Below are 19629 nucleotides of genomic sequence, written 5' to 3' on the forward strand. Positions count from 1 at the left end.
GGGAGGGGGAGGCTCGGTGCCAAGCACGTCCTCATGAGGATGTAAGGCGAGGTTCTATAAAACGCTACATTGTCGCAATCGCACTCGTGCCACAAGGTTACAGCTGCAGCAACCATGCGTGACGCAGTAATGCAATAATGCAGTTACCCCCTAATAAAACCGAACAACCTCCCGACCCCGGCACCCAACGTCGTCGATGGAAGCTGCAGGTTTCAAAGCAACCTGTAATAAAATCCATAAAGGTGACCGGGCACAGTGCCACCATCCTCAATAGATGAAGGTGGTCACTGACCCCATGCAGAACCCCATTTTGTCCTCCTCCTCCTCATCATATAGATGTTGCTGCGGGTTCCCTTTCAGAGCCCCCCACTCCTGCGTCCAACAGGGGAGGGGGAGCTGTGAGGAAGTGTGAGAAAAACACAGCAGTGGAGAAGGAGGAGGCGTTACAGGAGACCATCCCTCTAAGGTCCCCCACCTCCTCCCTCCCAGGAAATAAAGGAGGGGTGATGGCTGAGAGCTTGCAGTTTACAATCCCAGTCTGGGGGCTTATGATAAGATCCATGACTGTCAAGCCTCATGGTATTTTTTTTTTAGTGCAGGGTAGAGATTGCAGTATTTGCTGCTGCTGTGGAAGAGAATTGGGTTTGATAATGGTAGGAGTGTCAACATAATATGTAGCATTAAATAATGCAGCAATGTTGTTACAATGATTGTTACTTTTAACAAATATTTACAATTAAAATATTTACAATTGAGAGTCCTCAGTGGTTGATACCTTGTAATGGCCAACTGAAAAGATGGTAACAAATCTATCTACTTAAACTGTAAAGCGCTGCGGAATATGTTGGTGCTATATAAATAAAGATTATTATTATTAAGATATTTATCTTTTCTGTACAATTAACAAGACTTTTTCAATGTTTTAGACAAATTTAATCAAACAAGAAAACAACGGTGTCGGTGATACTTACATAAATAGAGATCAGCGGATCCAAGTCCAATCTGGGGGTCCAGGTTCTGAATGTCTGCAATATACAAGACCACCCAGGACGACTATTGCATAAAACGAATATTCTCAGTGTGTAAATTCATTGCAGCCAACAGGCCGCCATGTCTGCGGACATTCCTTCTTCCGGAAGGTTCTCTACACTTTCATGAAGACCATAAGGCGGCACAGAGTCCCAGTGGGAATATACCGTGACCCTGAAGCCTCTGTGTGAAATGGGGGGTCTTACAGTCAGAAGCATTTATCCACTTGATGGTTGAAAAATGCTAAATTGATGGGGGTCTGAGCACTGTGACACCGATGAGGGTCTGAGCACTGTGACACCGATGGGGGTCTGACCACTGCGACACCGATGGGGGTCTGACCACTGCGACACCGATGGGGGTCTGACCACTGTGACACCGATGGGGGTCTGACCACTGCGACACCGATGGGGGTCTGACCACTGTGACACCGATGGGGGTCTGACCACTGTGACACCGATGGGGGTCTGAGCACTGTGACACCGATGGGGGTCTGACCACTGTGACACCGATGGGTGTCTGACCACTGTGACACCGATGGGGGGTCTGACCACTATGACACCAATGGGGGTCTGACCACTGCGACACCGATGGGGGGTCTGAGCACTGCGACACCGATGGGGGGGTCTGACCACTATGACACCGATGGGGGTCTGACCACTGTGACACCGATGGGGGTCTGACCACTGTGACGCCGATGGGGGTCTGACCACTATGACACCGATGGGGGTCTGACCACTATGACGCCGATGGGGGTCTGACCACTGTGACGCCGATGGGGGTCTGACCACTGTGACGCCGATGGGGGTCTGACCACTGTGACGCCGATGGGGGTCTGACCACTGTGACGCCGATGGGGGTCTGACCACTGTGACGCCGATGGGGGTCTGACCACTGTGACGCCGATGGGGGTCTGACCACTGTGACGCCGATGGGGGTCTGACCACTGTGACGCCGATGGGGGTCTGACCACTGTGACACCGATGGTCTCCAGCTTGGCCCTTTTTAGTCAATACAATCATCTCTGAATGGAGCAGCAGTGGGGGGGGGGCATGGTCCATCATCTAAGGGTTGGGGTGGAGGGACACGCTCAGCTGGGGGGGTCAAGCTCCATCGGCAGCCTGTTCTCACCCCTCCAAGAAACAGTCTTGGGATGGAAAGAATAGGATTTCCCATCCTGGAGACTGGCAGCGGTCCGATCCCCACTGACCAAGCATTTATCACTCACCCTCATAATATTTATTTTCATACATTCCCTATGAAATTAAAGGGGGTGTACGGCGTGGCCATAAAGAAGGTGGACACGTGATGGCGCCTCCGTCGATCTCTCCATTCACCCTTATAGGAATTTTGAATAATCAATGGAGAGAGATGGCACCAGCAACCTTCACTGGCGGTCTGCTGCGGGAACCATCCCTTTAATAAGGAAACTCATTTCATAAACCAGAGTCTCTGATAATCTACCACTTGTCGGCTGACACCGACACTTAAACGGGTTGTCCAGTGAAAACAAGTTATCCCCTATGTGCCGGATACGGATCGGTGGGGTCTGCTGGTACCTGTACCGATCCCAGTTACACTATATGGCCACCTTCATTCTATATGTGGCTGCCAGAAAGGCTGAGCAGTGACTGGAGCGTTGGTCAGACGTGTGCGGTACTGGTCCATTCTAATTAATCATGAACAACAAGTTATCGTTTATCCTATAGATAACCCCTTTAATTAAAGGAGTAAGCTAAAAAAAGGATAATTCTATCCCCCGTGGCGTATTTTGGCCCATTTACATGTACACACACATAGTCACACGTCTACAGACACCCAGGTCTTCAGCGGCTACGTGCGCTCTCCTCCCCGCCTCTCCTCCTACTGTGGGAAAACAGCTCTCGGCGCGGGTAGGCACTGCATCGCGTGACAGCCCTGTGATGATTGACATCATCCACCGCCCAGTAGGCGGCGAGCTGGGCTCTGTCCAACCAATAGAACGCACGCAGGTAGGCGTGTTCGTAAGCTCCACCCCCTGTTCCCGCCGCCCCTGCCGCCGGAGCCGGGGATCCCCGTGTGGTCAGTCGCGTTTCCGCCCGTGGAGGTAGCGAGTCGGCGGGGGGAGGGGAGGCCGTGTGGAGCCGCTGTCGATGCGGACTGAAGGGGGTTGGGGAGAACAGCGGAGTCCCGACCCGGGCACCAAGGAAGGAGAAGGGGAGCGAGCTCTGACCGGGCGCTCTGCACCCGCAACGGATATACAAAGTCTGGAAGTCGCCAATTGCTTGTTGCTGCCGGAGTTTGTGTCAGGAGTTCGGCAGCGCCGCTCAGGAAACACCGCTGCTCCACTTGAGGCCTAGTCGGTTTTGCGGCTTTGGGGTGTGGACGCGCTCTTGGCCCCGCTTTGGCTTCTCTCAGTGGGGCAGGCCTGGTCCTGCCAAGACGGGTAAGTGCAGCAGTGAGGGGATTTCACTCCACTTTTTGTGTTTCTTGCGCTATCTTCGTGGCCGGTCCTGAGGCTGCCCTGGAGAGTGCGGCGATGTGCGGCTGCTCGGGCGCCTCTGGCTGCTGGTTCTGTGGAAGCTTTTTTCAGTGTTTTTATTTTTTTTTCTCTTGGATAAGTGGCTTGTGTTGGACATGGCTACCTGGAGGGAGGTGGGTGGAGGGGCTTCCTGTGCTGTGGAGACCGACTTGTGAGTCCTGCACCGGCCCCATCGTGTGTAACAGTCCGGAGCAGAGGGAGAGCTCGGAACTGATGGTAGGGGGAGATCAGACACCGGCCAGGGGCCCAGAACTGACCAAGGGAGGGAGATCAGACACCGGCCAGGGGCCCAGAACTGACCAAGGGGGGAAGATCAGACACCGGCCAGGGGCCCAGAACTGACCAAGGGGGGAAGATCAGACACCGGCCAGGGGCCCAGAACTGACCAAGGGGGGAAGATCAGACACCGGCCAGGGGCCCAGAACTGACCAAGGGGGGAAGATCAGACACCGGCCAGGGGCCCAGAACTGACCAAGGGAGGGAGATCAGACACCGGCCAGGGGCCCAGAACTGATGGTAGGGGGAGATCAGACACCGGCCAGGGGCCCAGAACTGATGGTAGGGGGAGATCAGACACCGGCCAGGGGCCCAGAACTGATGGTAGGGGGAGGTCAGACTCCGGCCAGGGGCCCAGAACTGACCAAGGGGGGAAGATCAGACACCAGCCAGGGGCCCAGAACTGACCAAGGGGGAAGATCAGACACCGGCCAGGGGCCCAGAACTGACCAAGGGGGGAAGATCAGACACCGGCCAGGGGCCCAGAACTGACCAAGGGGGGAAGATCAGACACCGGCCAGGGGCCCAGAACTGACCAAGGGGGGAAGATCAGACACCGGCCAGGGGCCCAGAACTGACCAAGGGGGGAAGATCAGACACCGGCCAGGGGCCCAGAACTGACCAAGGGAGGGAGATCAGACACCGGCCAGGGGCCCAGAACTGATGGTAGGGGGAGATCAGACACCGGCCAGGGGCCCAGAACTGATGGTAGGGGGAGATCAGACACCGGCCAGGGGCCCAGAACTGATGGTAGGGGGAGGTCAGACTCCGGCCAGGGGCCCAGAACTGACCAAGGGGGGAAGATCAGACACCAGCCAGGGGCCCAGAACTGACCAAGGGGGAAGATCAGACACCGGCCAGGGGCCCAGAACTGACCAAGGGGGGAAGATCAGACACCGGCCAGGGGCCCAGAACTGACCAAGGGGGGAAGATCAGACACCGGCCAGGGGCCCAGAACTGACCAAGGGGGGAAGATCAGACACCGGCCAGGGGCCCAGAACTGACCAAGGGGGGAAGATCAGACACCGGCCAGGGGCCCAGAACTGACCAAGGGGGGAAGATCAGACACCGGCCAGGGGCCCAGAACTGACCAAGGGGGGAAGATCAGACACCGGCCAGGGGCCCAGAACTGACCAAGGGGGGAAGATCAGACACCGGCCAGGGGCCCAGAACTGACCAAGGGGGGAAGATCAGACACCGGCCAGGGGCCCAGAACTGACCAAGGGGGGAAGATCAGACACCGGCCAGGGGCCCAGAACTGACCAAGGGGGGAAGATCAGACACCGGCCAGGGGCCCAGAACTGACCAAGGGGGAAGATCAGACACCGGCCAGGGGCCCAGAACTGACCAAGGGGGGAAGATCAGACACCGGCCAGGGGCCCAGAACTGACCAAGGGGGGAAGATCAGACACCGGCCAGGGGCCCAGAACTGACCAAGGGGGGAAGATCAGACACCGGCCAGGGGCCCAGAACTGACCAAGGGGGGAAGATCAGACACCGGCCAGGGGCCCAGAACTGACCAAGGGGGGAAGATCAGACACCGGCCAGGGGCCCAGAACTGACCAAGGGGGAAGATGAGACACCGGCCAGGGGCCCAGAACTGACCAAGGGGGGAAGATGAGACACCGGCCAGGGGCCCAGAACTGACCAAGGGGGGAAGATGAGACACCGGCCAGGGGCCCAGAACTGACCAAGGGGGGAAGATGAGACACCGGCCAGGGGCCCAGAACTGATGGTAGGGGGAGATGAGACACCGGCCAGGGGCCCAGAACTGATGGTAGGGGGAGATGAGACACCGGCCAGGGGCCCAGAACTGATGGTAGGGGGAGATGAGACACCGGCCAGGGGCCCAGAACTGACCAAGGGGGGAAGATGAGACACCGGCCAGGGGCCCAGAACTGATGGTAGGGGGAGATGAGACACCGGCCAGGGGCCCAGAACTGACCAAGGGGGGAAGATCAGACACCGGCCAGGGGCCCAAAACTGATGGTAGGGGGAGATCAGACGCCGGCCAGGGGCCCAGAACTGATGGTAGGGGGAGATCAGACACCGGCCAGGGGCCCAGAACTGATGGTAGGGGGAGATCAGATACCGACCAGGGGCCCAGAACTGACAGTAGGGGGAGATCAGACACCGACCAGGGGCCCAGAACTGACCGAAGGGGGAGATCAGACACCGACCAGGGGCCCAGAACTAACCAAGGGGAAAGATCAGACACCGACCAGGAGCCCAGGACTGACCAAAGGGGGAAGATCAGACACCGGCCAGGGGCCCAGAACTGATGGTAGGGGGAGATCAGACACCGGCCAGGGGCCCAGAACTGATGGTAGGGGGAGATCAGACACCGGCCAGGGGCCCAGAACTGATGGTAGGGGGAGATCAGACACCGGCCAGGGGCCCAGAACTGATGGTAGGGGGAGATCAGACACCGGCCAGGGGCCCAGAACTGATGGTAGGGGGAGATCAGACACCGGCCAGGGGCCCAGAACTGATGGTAGGGGGAGATCAGACACCGGCCAGGGGCCCAGAACTGATCAAAGGGGAAATCGGATACCTACCAGGGGCCCAGAACTGACCATAGGGGGGGAGATTGTAAACCGTCCAGGGGCCCAGAGCTGACCATAGAGGGAGATGGGACATCGGCCAGGGGCCAAAAGCTGACCATAGGGTAGATCGCACACCGGCCAGTGGCCCAAAGCTGACCATAGGGGGTGATTGGACAGGGGCCCAGAACTGACCATAGGAAGTGATTGGACACTGACCAGGGGCCCAGAACTGACCATAGGGAGTGATTGGACACTGACCAGGGGCCCAGAACTGACCATAGGGAGTGATTGGACACCGCCCAGGGGCCCAGAGCTGACCGCAGGGGGTGATCGGACACCGACCAGGGGCCCAGAGCTGACCGCAGGGGGTGATCGGACACCGGCCAGGGGCCCAGAGCTGGCCGTAGGGGGAGATCGAACACCTGCCCAGCACTAATCGTAGGGGGGAGATCAGACACGGGACATAGGCCCAGCGACTCGTACAATCCCCTGTAGCCCCACACCATCCCTGACTGCTACTCACTCTCACTGCTACCCCATAGACCAAAGAGACTATCCCTCCATCTAATACTCCCATCATAGAATGTAATACCACCCCCACGCCATGGAACCTAATACAACCGTCATAGAGTACGGTAATACTCCTCCACGGAGCCTTAGGGTATGTGTCCACGTTCAGGATTGCATCAGGATTTGGTCAGGATTTTTCATCAGTATTTGTAAGCCAAAACCAGGAGTGGGTGATAAATGCGAAAGTGGTGCATATGTTTCTGTTATACTTTTCCTCTAATTGTTCCACTCCTGGTTTTGGCTTACAAATACTGATGAAAAATCCTGACCAAATCCTGATGCAATCCTGAACGTGGACACATACCCTTATACTCCCTCCATAGAAAGCAATACCCCCTCATCACTGCGCCTAATACTCTTGTCATATGTGTTTAACACCTTTACCATGGAGCTTTGTATCTTTTATAGAAGTTAATACCCCCCTCCAAATAATCCCACCATAGAGGTTTATACCTCCCACCATGTAAGTTAATGCAACCTCCACCATGAAGTTTTATACTTTGACATTAGAGATTAATATCCCCTCCAACATGGAGCCTTATACTCAAGCCATATAATTTAATACACCCTCTACAATAAAGCATAGCTTCACGGTAGGACTTTGTTCCTCCACCATAGTGGTTAATACCCTCCACTACTAAGGAGCATTATAGTCCCACCATACTGAAGCATAATACCTCCACCATATGGACCTTTACACCACCTCCTTAAAGCTTAAAACCCCTCTCTATCCTGCAGCATGGTACCTACACTATACAGCTTTATGCCCCCCCCCCCCTTAAAGTTTAATTCAACCTTGAAGGTTAATGAAGGGGGATATTAAACATGGAAGTTAGTAGCCCCCATCTCTCATAGAGCAAGGTTTCTCCGCCCTATAGGATATTAGTCTACTCTGGTAGTTTATACTTCCACCATAAGGTATGATACACCCCTTCCACCATGGATCTTGATACTCAGTGTAAGGCAATGCCTTATAGAGTAATAATAATAATAATCTTTATTTATATAGCGCCAACATATTCCGCAGCGCTTTACAGTTTAACAGTTTCAAACACAACAGTCATAGGTAACAATGTTAACAATACAGTAATAAAGCAGAATAAAACAAAATAAGACGACCCTGCTCGTGAGAGCTTACAATCTACCCTATGAAGGCAGCCACATATCTCACTGTATACCATTATTTGTACCAGATGTGACCTAACTACTACCCTCAGTGTAGCAATGCAAATCCTAAACCATCTCTTTCATAGGAGATGTTATCCTAAATGTGCATCTATTGCTCGGACCATCGGGCAATGCAGAGGGTAGATTCCAGCGCAGATTCAATGAGGGTGTCCAGTTAATTCACTTTGTATGCTCTCACAGACCATAGAGCAGGGCTCATTGGGGTCCCAGACATGATCATTCCCTGTTATACACAGTATTATCAACCCCCTCACACACTTTCTAAGATATATATAGAGTACCCCATAAGAGCAGACATATATTATTCTTTACCATTGCTTTTAGTAGGTATTTTAGCAGTGCAAAACCTGGCAGATCTATTACATAGCAGTCCATGCCTATAAAGCCCTTGCACCCCCGGCCATCATGTGTGTGGACCTAGAGTCTGTTATATTCAGCAGTCCCCCTCCCCCTTTGTCTCCGTGTTCCCCCTGTAATACTGAGTATATAGTATCTGGAGACCTTCAGATTATACGTTCCCTGACTTTCTAAGCTTCCTGTGTAGTTGATGATCTTCTATCCTCTTAGGGTTTGTGTTATGGGAAAGTTGGTCTTGTTTGTGTGGGATAATATTTCATATAGACCCACATAATCGTAAAGCAGCTGGCAGTTCTACATAGGCGATGTGCACTGTGTATGTGATAGCACTGTTGGATGGAGCAGCCTGGGGATGTGGATTTGGGTTTCAGCACTTGATGGGCTCCTTGATTCCCAGGGTTTAGTATACTGGAGGCATTAGAACAAGCGCTGAGTAATACTTATAACATTGGGATCTCTGTTCATAAAGCAGCTGCTTTTTCACATTGGGGTATTTTATTCTGTTGGAGAGTGGCATTTTGTATGACTGTCCTGTGTATATCTGACACCTTGTCCTGGAATTTTTTTTTCTTTAATTTTAAGATCCTGGAGTAATAAATTTGCATTGGGAGCTAGCAAGCAAATAGCTTTTCACTACAGCAGGTCTTGTTTGCTGGAAGTCCTATATAGTCGGTACACTGTTCTACTGTCCTGCCGATTTTTATTTATTTTTCATTAATCAGAATTGAAATATTTAGAAAGGATATACATTGATATTTTCCCTAGCATTATTCTTGAAAATTAGTGTTTGCTTTGCCCCATGTGGGAACCAATTGTCCTTCTGTTGTGTGATGTAACCATAATTATACTAACTCCGAAAATTTCTCAAATGTGTCCGCAGAAAACGAATAGTTTGCAAGCAATAAACACATATATTGGGGCGAGGGATGTTTATCATTGTATCTGCAAGATTTATTAGCACCTCCAGAGATAAAAATACTGGATTTGCTCTTTTTAGTTTAGAGGTTAAGATTATGATCAGCCCTCTTGGGGTACTTTTGAGACCTGTAGTCCTCTTTTAGCTATCAAACGTGTCCTTGGATGTAGATACAGTTGTATGGAGCTCACCCTGTTATGGATAATGCAGGTAGAGTGCCTAAGGGTAATATCCAAGGGGATCCTTTGGTACTGTTGTATACATTGGTCTCTAATCTCCATCTTTCCCTATTATGATCCTGCCTCTCCTCCCAGTCTGTACCTGGAGGCTGTTGGAAATTCACACCTCTTCCCCTCCCCCTCCTTCGTTAGCACAAGTATGTAAGAGCTTATTTTAACCACCATTTCTATTGTAATACCAGCAGGTTTGTAGGGGAGGAGTTCAAGCCTTGCAGTTGGTTTTCTATATTGTTTAAGAAATGATTTGCATAGTTTAAAAGCATTGGGATGAGTGAAGAATGAACCCATTGTTTCTCCTCTGCCTTTGGCAACACCAAAATCACAAATCACCTGTAAAGTTGCTCATTGTTGGTCACTAGAAGTCACTGAGTTTTGAAGGTTTTTGATTTGCATCTGGTAATTTAGGCCACTGAGGCATCAGTGGATGTATTTTTTTTTTCCTTTATTCTGTTCGATCCTTGCCATTTTAATCTCTGTACTCTTCCCCCCCTTGAACTACCCTCCCAGCCAGTTCTCAAGCCTCGGAATTCCTTTCATGCTCTCTCTCCCTGTTCCTTCTCAGTTTACATGCTACAGTCTGTGCTAATTTTTTTTCCGAAACTCAGCATTACTGTGTTTGAATCTGTAAACTTGTAGAAGTTAAGGAATTCTCTGTCTTCTCTCATCTACACCCCTGGTTTCCACCCTCTGTAGCATTGCAGATTCCACACACACTACAAGCCTAAATATTGGAAGATTCCAGGTTCAGCTCTTGAGTATGGGATCCTTGCATTATGTATAATCAGGAATTGTGTGCCATGCTGGGGTATGTCTGAAAGCCGTTTGAGGAATAATGAGATATCCAGATCTCCAATCTTACCCAAAGGGGGCTTGGGGGGGTAAATGTGCTTTACTAGTCCATCAGAATAACTTGTCTTGATAGATCAGGAAAGCCTTTCCTTGAAATAGTGTTGGATCCTTCAGCCACAATTCTCTGTTTAGGCTGCAGTGGCCCCTCCCCACCTGGTTTGATGTGCCTTGGCCTCTGAGATAAGTCTTTGCCATGCAGAGGTTAATGTGTGGAAAGTAGACTCTTGCAGCCAGGTGTTTTTCATTGCTGGTGGATTAGAAAGAAGGGGACGCATGAGAGGTATCCAGGGTTTAACCATTTACGTTCCAGAATGGTTTTTATCAGAGCTCTAGGTCTCCTTTCTGGTGGTTTGCACCTGTTATATATATATTTTTTTAATCTATTTGGACAGATGTATTTCCTTTTCCAAGGTCCTGTAAAGCAGAGAAAGTTACATTGGTTGATTATCTAAAGAACTACTAGGTTAACTCTATAATTCTCAGGGTTTAGGTTATCTCCCGTGTAAATGGATCCCACTCCTGGTTTCTGTACCTATTACTGCTTATCATGGTTGTTTGCTCAGCTGGTTTGTGATCTATGTGGTGCTTTTAGCTCAGTAGTACAATTTCATGACTAGATTTTGGGTTTGTAGTTGATTGTGTTTTCCCTTGTTACATATTATTACACGTAATCTTATCATTGAAACATATGTATTTGTAGGTTACATTTGTCATGACTTTATTGACATTGGTTTCTTTTGAGGGTCAGTTTTAGGGTCTGTTCTGTTTGCCCATTATGATTATGTTAAAGGATCATTGCACCTAAGGAATGAATTGTGTGGAGCTCTGGTTCTTAAGTTTTATTTTGCTCTCCCTCAACAGATGTGTTGCAGTAATCTAATGCATTGCTCCTGGAATATTTTTCTCCTGCAGTAGTGTGGAGGCACATTTAATGTCATAATCATCTCTCTGTTGAATGATCATTGTTTCTTTTCATGGGATGTGAGTAGAATATGGGATCAGTTCTATGAAGTGCGCATTATTATCCATAAGGTGCATCTCCGGGAGAGGGGAGTTCCTGATAAATGATGAGCAGAAGGCTTAGTGCACAGCCCTGAAGCTGCTGTTGCTATGTGAGACTCTCAAGTGGTGTTGTCCATCTCCAGGGATTGACACCACATCCATTAGCAAAGACTGCTTGATCCTTGGAGAAAGGCAGTGGCTCAGCCCTTGTTATGAGATGGCTGACTTATTTTTTTTTTTTGCCATCTGTTTTTTATTTTAAACCATATTTACTGTCAATTTCATGTTTTTAATGAAAATTTGCTGTAGTCAAACTTAGTGTCTCATAATTTATATAGCTTCTAGAATGCATTGATAGTTCACTTTATTACATTCTTGTCTCAAAATGCTCTGCTGGTTTTTGCAGAATTTGTTTTGGGACAAGCTCACGTTTAAAATAGGATACAAATCTGTTAGATTGCCAATGCAGGGTACATCAAGCGAGATGATCTAACGTGTTACATTTGGGATGATGTCAATTCAGTTTGCCGATTCCCCAACACATAACGCCAAAGCATAGCCACAGTGAGGTATACATATAATGTTTATTAGAAAAATTACAATGCAATCATACACATAGTACATACAAACGGAGGAGACATGAAGGTAGACATGGGATGGGTTAGGGGTCAAAATTGGAACCTGGGAGAGCTGGGTAGATAAATGTTGGAAATGCAAACAGGTAGCACCAGATAAAAGCCTAAATGGCTGCTGGTAAGGTGTACCTGTGTGTCAGTAACATGAAATGCCATAGCACATATCCAGCTGCTTACCCATAGTAGGTCCTGACCGCTCCAGACCCCCTTTTGTGGCTTGTTTTTACTCCTTTTAGTTTCTGGTTTTGACATTATATTTGGAGTACTCCACTTTTGTACCTATATTCTGGTTATACTTTGGGAGAGCTTGATCTGAATATGCTCTCAGCCCCATTACATATATTGTGTCTTTTGATCACTGTTTTAGACTGTGAGGTATGTTGCCCATAGGCTCCAGTGTAAAAAAAAATAATAAAAAAAAAAAAAATTCATACTCCTACAGTGTATATTTTTTTTGCTGCAGGATGTCCCTGTATGGAATACAAAAGCAAACCAGCCCATCAAAATAAAATGAAAGCAAACCAGCCCATCAACAGAAAATGAAAGTATCACACTGCAAACAATTGCAGTTTGAATGTAGCTTTACATAGAGATTTAGGGAATATTGGGGTAAAGAGTCTTAGGCTGTGTGCACACGATGCGGATTTGCTGCGGATCCGCAGCGGATTTTTCCGCGCAGAAACGCTGCAGATCTGCACTGTGATTTACAGTACCATCTAAATCAATGTAAAAAAAAAAAAGTTGTGCAGATGGTGCAGAAAAATCAGTGCGGAATTGCTGCGGATTTAAAAGAAGTGCATGTCACTTCTTTTGTGCGGATCTGCAGCGTTTCTGCACCCCTCCATGATAGAAATCCGCAGTGGCAAAAACTGCATAAATTCCGTGGCAAATCCGCATAAAAACCGTGGCAAATCCGCAGCTGGTTGGATTAAGCCAAGCAAGCTTCATTTGTCCCTCCATCCTCCCTTGAGCAGCTGGGTCCAGTGCTGTGTACTTGCTCTCTTTAGGGGAATGCTTTTGTGCTTTCATTCCTGAGATCCAATCTTTCTTTTGGAGATAAATATACAACTCCCAGGAGAAGAAAAAGTAACCTGGATTCACACTTGCAGATTTTTTTTTAAGCCAAATCCAAGGTTGTGTTAATAAAAAAGGAAAAATGTAAAGAAAAGATTTGGGATGTGTTTCCTCTGTTTTGGATCTAGTCCTATCAAAAATGGTGCCAGTGTTATTCTAGCCATACCCACTGTAGTAAAGTCTTTCCAAAGTATTAGGCACCTGTGGTTGAATGTGATATTACAATTGCACTGTGTGTGTCAGAGGAATTCAGTACCTTACTGCACACTTACCGTAAGTTGGAAAATCTGTATCTGACCTGATCCTTCCCTTTTCTCATAAGGCTATGTGCACACGTCAGGATTTCTGGCAGAAATTTTCCTGGCAAAAACTGGACATTTCTGCCAGAAATCCGCATGCGATTTTACAGCGATTTTACCGTGTTTTTACACGTTTTTTGTGCTATTCAGCGGCCCCTGGGAGCACCCTACACGGCGCCACTGACCTGGTATTTCAAGCGCCATCCATAGCGGCGTACATACGCTTTTTCTCTAGCGCTCCCCCTCAAGTTGTTGATCCAGGATCTCTGAGTTTTGTAAAGGATATTTCTGATGAAGGTCTTGTGATTTGACCGAAAACGTTTAATCTTTGAACTGGATGCACAAATAAATGGGATGTTCACCTTTCATCTTGACAAAAAAAACCTCTGAGTGCCAAGTGATTTATTATTATTGAAGCGAAATGTGCAGTCGGACAAAAGATTTATTCTCTTTATTTGTATAGTGTCAAAATATTACACAGCCTTGACTGGAGCTCGCTAAATTCTATGTTGGATGAAAGACATACAAACGTCTAGCAGATGTTGTCCTTGGGATTTGACTAGAGATGAGCGAATCTGTTTGGGTCCCTCCTTATTCAGCAAGCTATAGCGCTTACCGAATAAGCTGCAGAGGGAACATGTCTACCTGGGCAGCACGGTGGCTCAGTGGATAACACTGCTGCCTTACAGCGCTGGAGTCCTGGGTTCAAATCCCACCCAGGACATCTGCAAGGAGTTTGTATGTTCTCCCCGTGTTTGCGTGGGTTTCTTCTGGGTGCTCCGGTTTCCTCCCACACTCCAAAGACATACTGATAGGGAATTTAGATTGTGAGCCCCATCGCGGACAACGACGATAATGTGTGCCACTTGTAAAGCGCTGCAGAATGTTAGCGCTATGTAAAAATAAAGATTACGGTATTATTATTATTCATTACCTTGATCGCTCCTCTTGATCTGCTGTCCGGCGCTGTTTCACTGTCACAACACATGGATGGAGAGCCTGTTTGTTGCTTATCCTCACATATTTCAGTGGTTGGCATCCCATATGGAGATTTTCTCTCTTAGAATCTTTACTTTTGACTTCTAGTATGATTGTGGCTCCATTTACTGGCCCTCCAGGCTGTAGTGTGGACCTCTGTGATCTGTATGTGCCATTGTTCACATTTTGTACATGTGGCTTTGTCCTTAAGAGCACGTCCTGTGTGATTCATCCTGATTTTACATAAAAGCAAATTACTAAGCCAAACTGGATTCCTGTCTCTTAGAACCTCTCTAAGGATGCTCATACACATAGAATAACTTTTTGAATGTTGTTTTCTGGTATTTTCTTTTTCACTGTATTGAATAATAAATACAAAGATAGCTGTTTTTTTTTTTTTTAAGCAAAAACAATGGCAAAACACTCCAAAAGACTTTTAGGCACCTTTTTAGCTTTCCCATGTTCTTCTTTATGGTAAAAAGTATCTCTCCAGCAGACCCACCTGAGGAATGGTCACGTCACTTCTTTTAACCGCTTGGTGTTTTTAGAAACTTGAAGCAATTGAAACACTTTCAAAAGCCTGAACATATGAGCAGCTAGTTATTTGTACTTATAAGTGGTTATGTTCCTTATTTTGAAGGATTTTCTGATGGGATTTTCAGGCACTTTCCATGGTGGAATCTGCCTTCTGGGCACATATTCTATGGCTATGTGCACACGTTGCAGATTTGACTGTGGAATTTTCTGTGCAGATTCTGCATTTCTTGGCAGAAAGCGCAGGTCAGAATTTGAGCCTTTTTTTTTGGTATGTGCACACGTTGCAGGTTTTTGTGCAGATTACTTCCTTTTTTTTGCCCCTGCAGATTTTATGGAATGGGTGCAGAAAAGCAGCTGATCTGCACAAGTAATAATAATAATAATTTTTATTTATATAGCGCCAACATATTCCGCAGCACTTTACAATTAAGCGGGGACATGTACAGACAAATTCAATACAAGTTAAGACAATTTAAACAGTGACATTAGGAGTGAGGTCCCTGCTCGCAAGCTTACAATCTACAAGGAAATGGGGGGGACACAATAGATGAAAGAAAAGAATTGACATGGTCCTTTTTTGAATCTGCTGCGTTATCCTTGCAGATTTTTCTGCACCATTAGCACAGCATTTTTTTTTTCTTGCCATTGATTTACATTGTACTGTAAATCACTTGCAGATCTGCAGCGTTTCTGCGCAGAAAAAAAAGCTGCAGTTCTGCAGGAAATCTGCAACGTGTGCACATACCCTTAAAGGGCAGATTATCACGGTTTGCTTTCAGCAGACCTCTCTAATGAAACTTGAGAATTTTGTTGATCATGTTAAGATTTATTGTATTTCCCCTTCATACTAATATTTGACTGATGTCTAGTTTGAGCTCTAGTCTGCTTCGATGTCTTTTATAGAGTTTACCTATTGTTTTATGAAATGGGTGTGTGTGGGCTCGGTCCATGTTGTGGCTTCATGTGTGACCATTTATTCCTCCTGTAGCTTACATTGTGCGCAATTAAGTGTGATACTGTACATAATTTACAACTCGATAAATCTTTGAAATTAACCAGTGTTCACGACCCAAACCGGGAGCAGTTTTTGGTGATTTACTCAAATAGTGGGAAGTTAGATTTTCAGAAACAACCAATTGTCTGGATGCAAAATTAATACCAAAGTGGGAGTGATGCAACAAGCGTCTGAATTTTTTTTTTTTGGGGGGAGGGGTGTGTGACCTCTGCTGAAGGTGTCACTTAAAGAACATCTGCAATGCTGTACCATTCTGTCAGCTGTTATGTGCACTTAGTCAAGAAGAAGCAACTGTATAAAGCTTTATTACTGAGCTCTGCTCCTTCATTGCAGAGAAATTCAGGATGTTGGTTCTTGATGCAGACACCAATCCAGAGCTGTTGGAGCTGCATAGAGAGAGAGGATGGCTTACAGGTTTTACTTTATTAATCTCCTTTCTTTTAATGTTTCACAATGTTGCAAACACCTTATACACTGCAGTGCCCAGAAGACATGTGATGGACAAAGTGACCTGTTTTGTTTGCAGTCTTGTTCTATGTCTAGCTAGATCTGCGTCTGCCATGTTTTGCTGTTGCATCATCTGCTGTTTTTCTCTCACGCTCCCCTCCCAGAGCAGGACTGTACTTTCTATCCTGTGTATTGAACTCTCTTGTAATTGATGCCACTCCCCTCCTCCTGGCTTGTTCTGTGTCACTCTACCCCCCACCACCACCCAGATTCATAGCAAGAGCAGTCTGATGAGATCACTGGTGCTGGCTCCTCAGAGAGGACCTGCTGGCTGGGTGAAGGGGGAGGGTGTAGAACTTGTCTCACTTTTCTTGGCCCTTTGTTGCTGCAGGAGGACAATGTACTTCAGCACAACATGGTGTTCAGGCCTGTGCATGTGCTTATGGAACTGGTTGAGAGTTCCCTTCATGCTTTTTTTAGTAATGATAAAAATAAAAGATTTTAAACTAAGATAAGAGAGCCTTGCTGGACTGAACACTTCTTATTGTATCCTTATAAAATAAGACTTTTGTTAAAAACCTTCATCTTCGAGGCGTAGAATGACTCAGCATTGTAATACGTAGTTTCCATGCTGTACATGTGGGGTTGGGTGTATTTTTTTTTTTTCATTTTTAATGCATTACATAAATGTTAAATGTGTTCACAAGGTATATTTTTGTGCATTTTTTAAAACTAAAGTCATGTTAAATCCAAAACAGAAGTTTAAGGCTATATGCACACGTTGCAGATTTGACACTGGAATTTTCTGTGCAGATTCTGCATTTCATGGCAGAAAACGCAAGTCAGAATCTGCGCCTTTTTTTGGTATGTGCACGCATTGCAGATTTTTGTGTGGATTTCTTCCTTTACCCCTGCGGATTTCTATTATGGAATGGGTGCAGAAACGCAGCAGATCTGCAAAAAGAATTGACATGGTCCTTTTTTGAATCTGCTGCGTTTTCCGTGCGGATTTTTCTGCACCATTAGCACAGCATTTTTTATTTTTTTTTGCCATTGATTTACATTGCACTGTAAATCACTTGCGGATCTGCAGCTTTTCTGCGCTGAAAAAAACGCTGGAAATCTGCAACTTGTGCACATACCCATAACTTTTTTTTAAAAAGGCATATTAAGGGCATGTTCACACTTTGCAGATTTTGCTGCGGATTTTTCCGCAGCGGATTTGTAAAAACCGCATGGAAAAACTGCAGTGGTTTTCCCTGCGGATTTTCCTGCGGTTTCTTCTGCGGATTCCTCTGCGGGTTTTCAACAGCACTTTCCTATTGGTGCATGTTGAAAACCGCTGCGGAATCCGCAGAAAGAAGTGACATGCTCCTTTTTTTCCGCAGCAATTCCGCGCGGTTTTTAAAGGGATTTTCCGCAAAGTGGGGACAGCGGTTTTTGTTTTCCATAGGGTAACATTGTACTGTACCCTGCATGGAAAACTGCTGCGGATCCGCAGCGTCAAATCCGCAGCGGATCCGCAGCAAAAACCGCAATGTGTGAACATAGCCTTACACTGCAGTATTACAGACCCTCTTGTAAGTTTTGTAATTTTGCTTTTTTGTAGTTATAATTATTTTCTGAAGTAAGCCATTGCAGTTTCATTGCCATGTTCTGGCCTATTAAAGTAGCACCATAGGTATATGTTGACATCTATGGGTTTACCTGTGTTTGCTATTTTCTTTTCCTGCAAATGAAACTGGGGCAAGTGATGTCAGTGGCAACTTGCAAAGAAAAGGGGGGGGTGGTTGTGGTATGATCTTTGTCAGCTCCTATGGGTCTTAGCACAACATGCCACATGCTTACTGTGCTTAGCTTGGATGAATAAGTGGGATATAAATATCTCAAAGGATCCTTCCAACTGTCTCTTGCTTGTTCCATTATTTCTCTGCATATCTGCAGCTAAATATAATGGCGATGCCTGTTGACATGTTTGGTTGCAATGATGAGCCAAATGTTACTTTGAGTCCTCCCATGTTTGTTAGTGAAAATCACATTATCGTTATTTATTACTATAGCACTATTTATTCCATGGCACTTTATATCTGAAAAGGGGTATAAATAATTAAAAACAAGTCCAATAATTTTAAACAATACAAGTCATCGACTGGTACAGAAGGAGAAAGGACCCTGCCCGCGAGGGCTCAAGTCTACAAGGGATGTGTGAGGATACAGTAGGTGAGGGCAGAACTGGTCGTGCAACGTTATGGTGAAACAATGGTTACTGCAGGTTGTAGGCTTGTCGGAAGAGGTAGGTCTTCAGTAGAGTCGAGCTAATTTTTCAAAATTCGGTTCCGATTACGATCGGCGGCGAATATTGTATTTTCAATATTTGCCGAACGTCATTGGAGTCAGTGGGAGTAGAACTGAATGAATATGTTCGGAATCGATCGTCAAACAAAAATTCTGCATGAATAGGGTACCAATATGACACGAATATGGCAAATTCAGATTCGGCGACGGATTCCGAACATATTCGCTCAACTTTAATCCTCAGGTTCCTTTTGACGTTTTCCAGAGTAGGCAAGAGGCTGCTATATTGGGGTAGAAAGTGATCGAGTGAATCACTGCTGATTTTTGTAATTTTTTTTCATTATTAAAAGATTGTTAAGCTTTGCGTAAGAGTTATGTAGCAAGAAAAACAAATCAGTAATTGAGTCTAAAGACTCTTATCACAGTAGATGGGTTCTCCCTCCTCCATGCACAGGAGCGAGAGCTTGACTTGATCGAGTGTTGCTGTGTTGTCTTTAAGAATGGTGCTCAAAGACTCCTGCGGTAGCGGCTGATCTGCCATGAAAACAAAAGGTTTGCCGTTGAAATTCAACAGGTTGGATCCTATGTCTTCCCTGATGAAACGTATCTGGGGCAATTCTGACAGTTTCATAGTCCTCATCCTACGATTCCAGAGGTAAACAGCCTTAAAAAGGTTGTCCCCTTTCAACAAACTTTTGCCCATACTCTGTTACGTATATAAAAACAAACTGAGCCCGGGTCCAGCGCTGTCTTGTCTCCTTATATGCTCCTCTCTTTGTTAATCTGCAGCAGATGTGATGTCACGTTGACAGCGCTGCAGCCAGTCATTGATTGATCTATCTCATAGCGGACACCT

The 19629-nt window shown here is 46.9% G+C and overlaps 1 protein-coding gene across 4 annotated transcripts in view; it reads left to right on the forward strand.

The window, feature by feature from the left end:
• Positions 1-3089: 3089 nt before the first annotated feature.
• SETD5 (SET domain containing 5) overlaps positions 3090-19629 on the forward strand; it is an 87654-nt gene continuing 71114 nt past the window's right edge. The window contains exon 1 of one of the 4 annotated variants that reach the window (XM_077276288.1): positions 3090-3454. The gene's annotated coding sequence lies outside the window, so the exon portion shown is untranslated. The remainder of the gene's footprint in view (positions 3455-19629) is intronic. The other 3 variants (XM_077276293.1, XM_077276290.1, XM_077276291.1) reach the window with 3 other exon arrangements.

Source organism: Ranitomeya variabilis, chromosome 8 (genome assembly GCF_051348905.1).
Source record: "Ranitomeya variabilis isolate aRanVar5 chromosome 8, aRanVar5.hap1, whole genome shotgun sequence".
NCBI classification, from domain to species: domain Eukaryota; kingdom Metazoa; phylum Chordata; class Amphibia; order Anura; family Dendrobatidae; genus Ranitomeya; species Ranitomeya variabilis.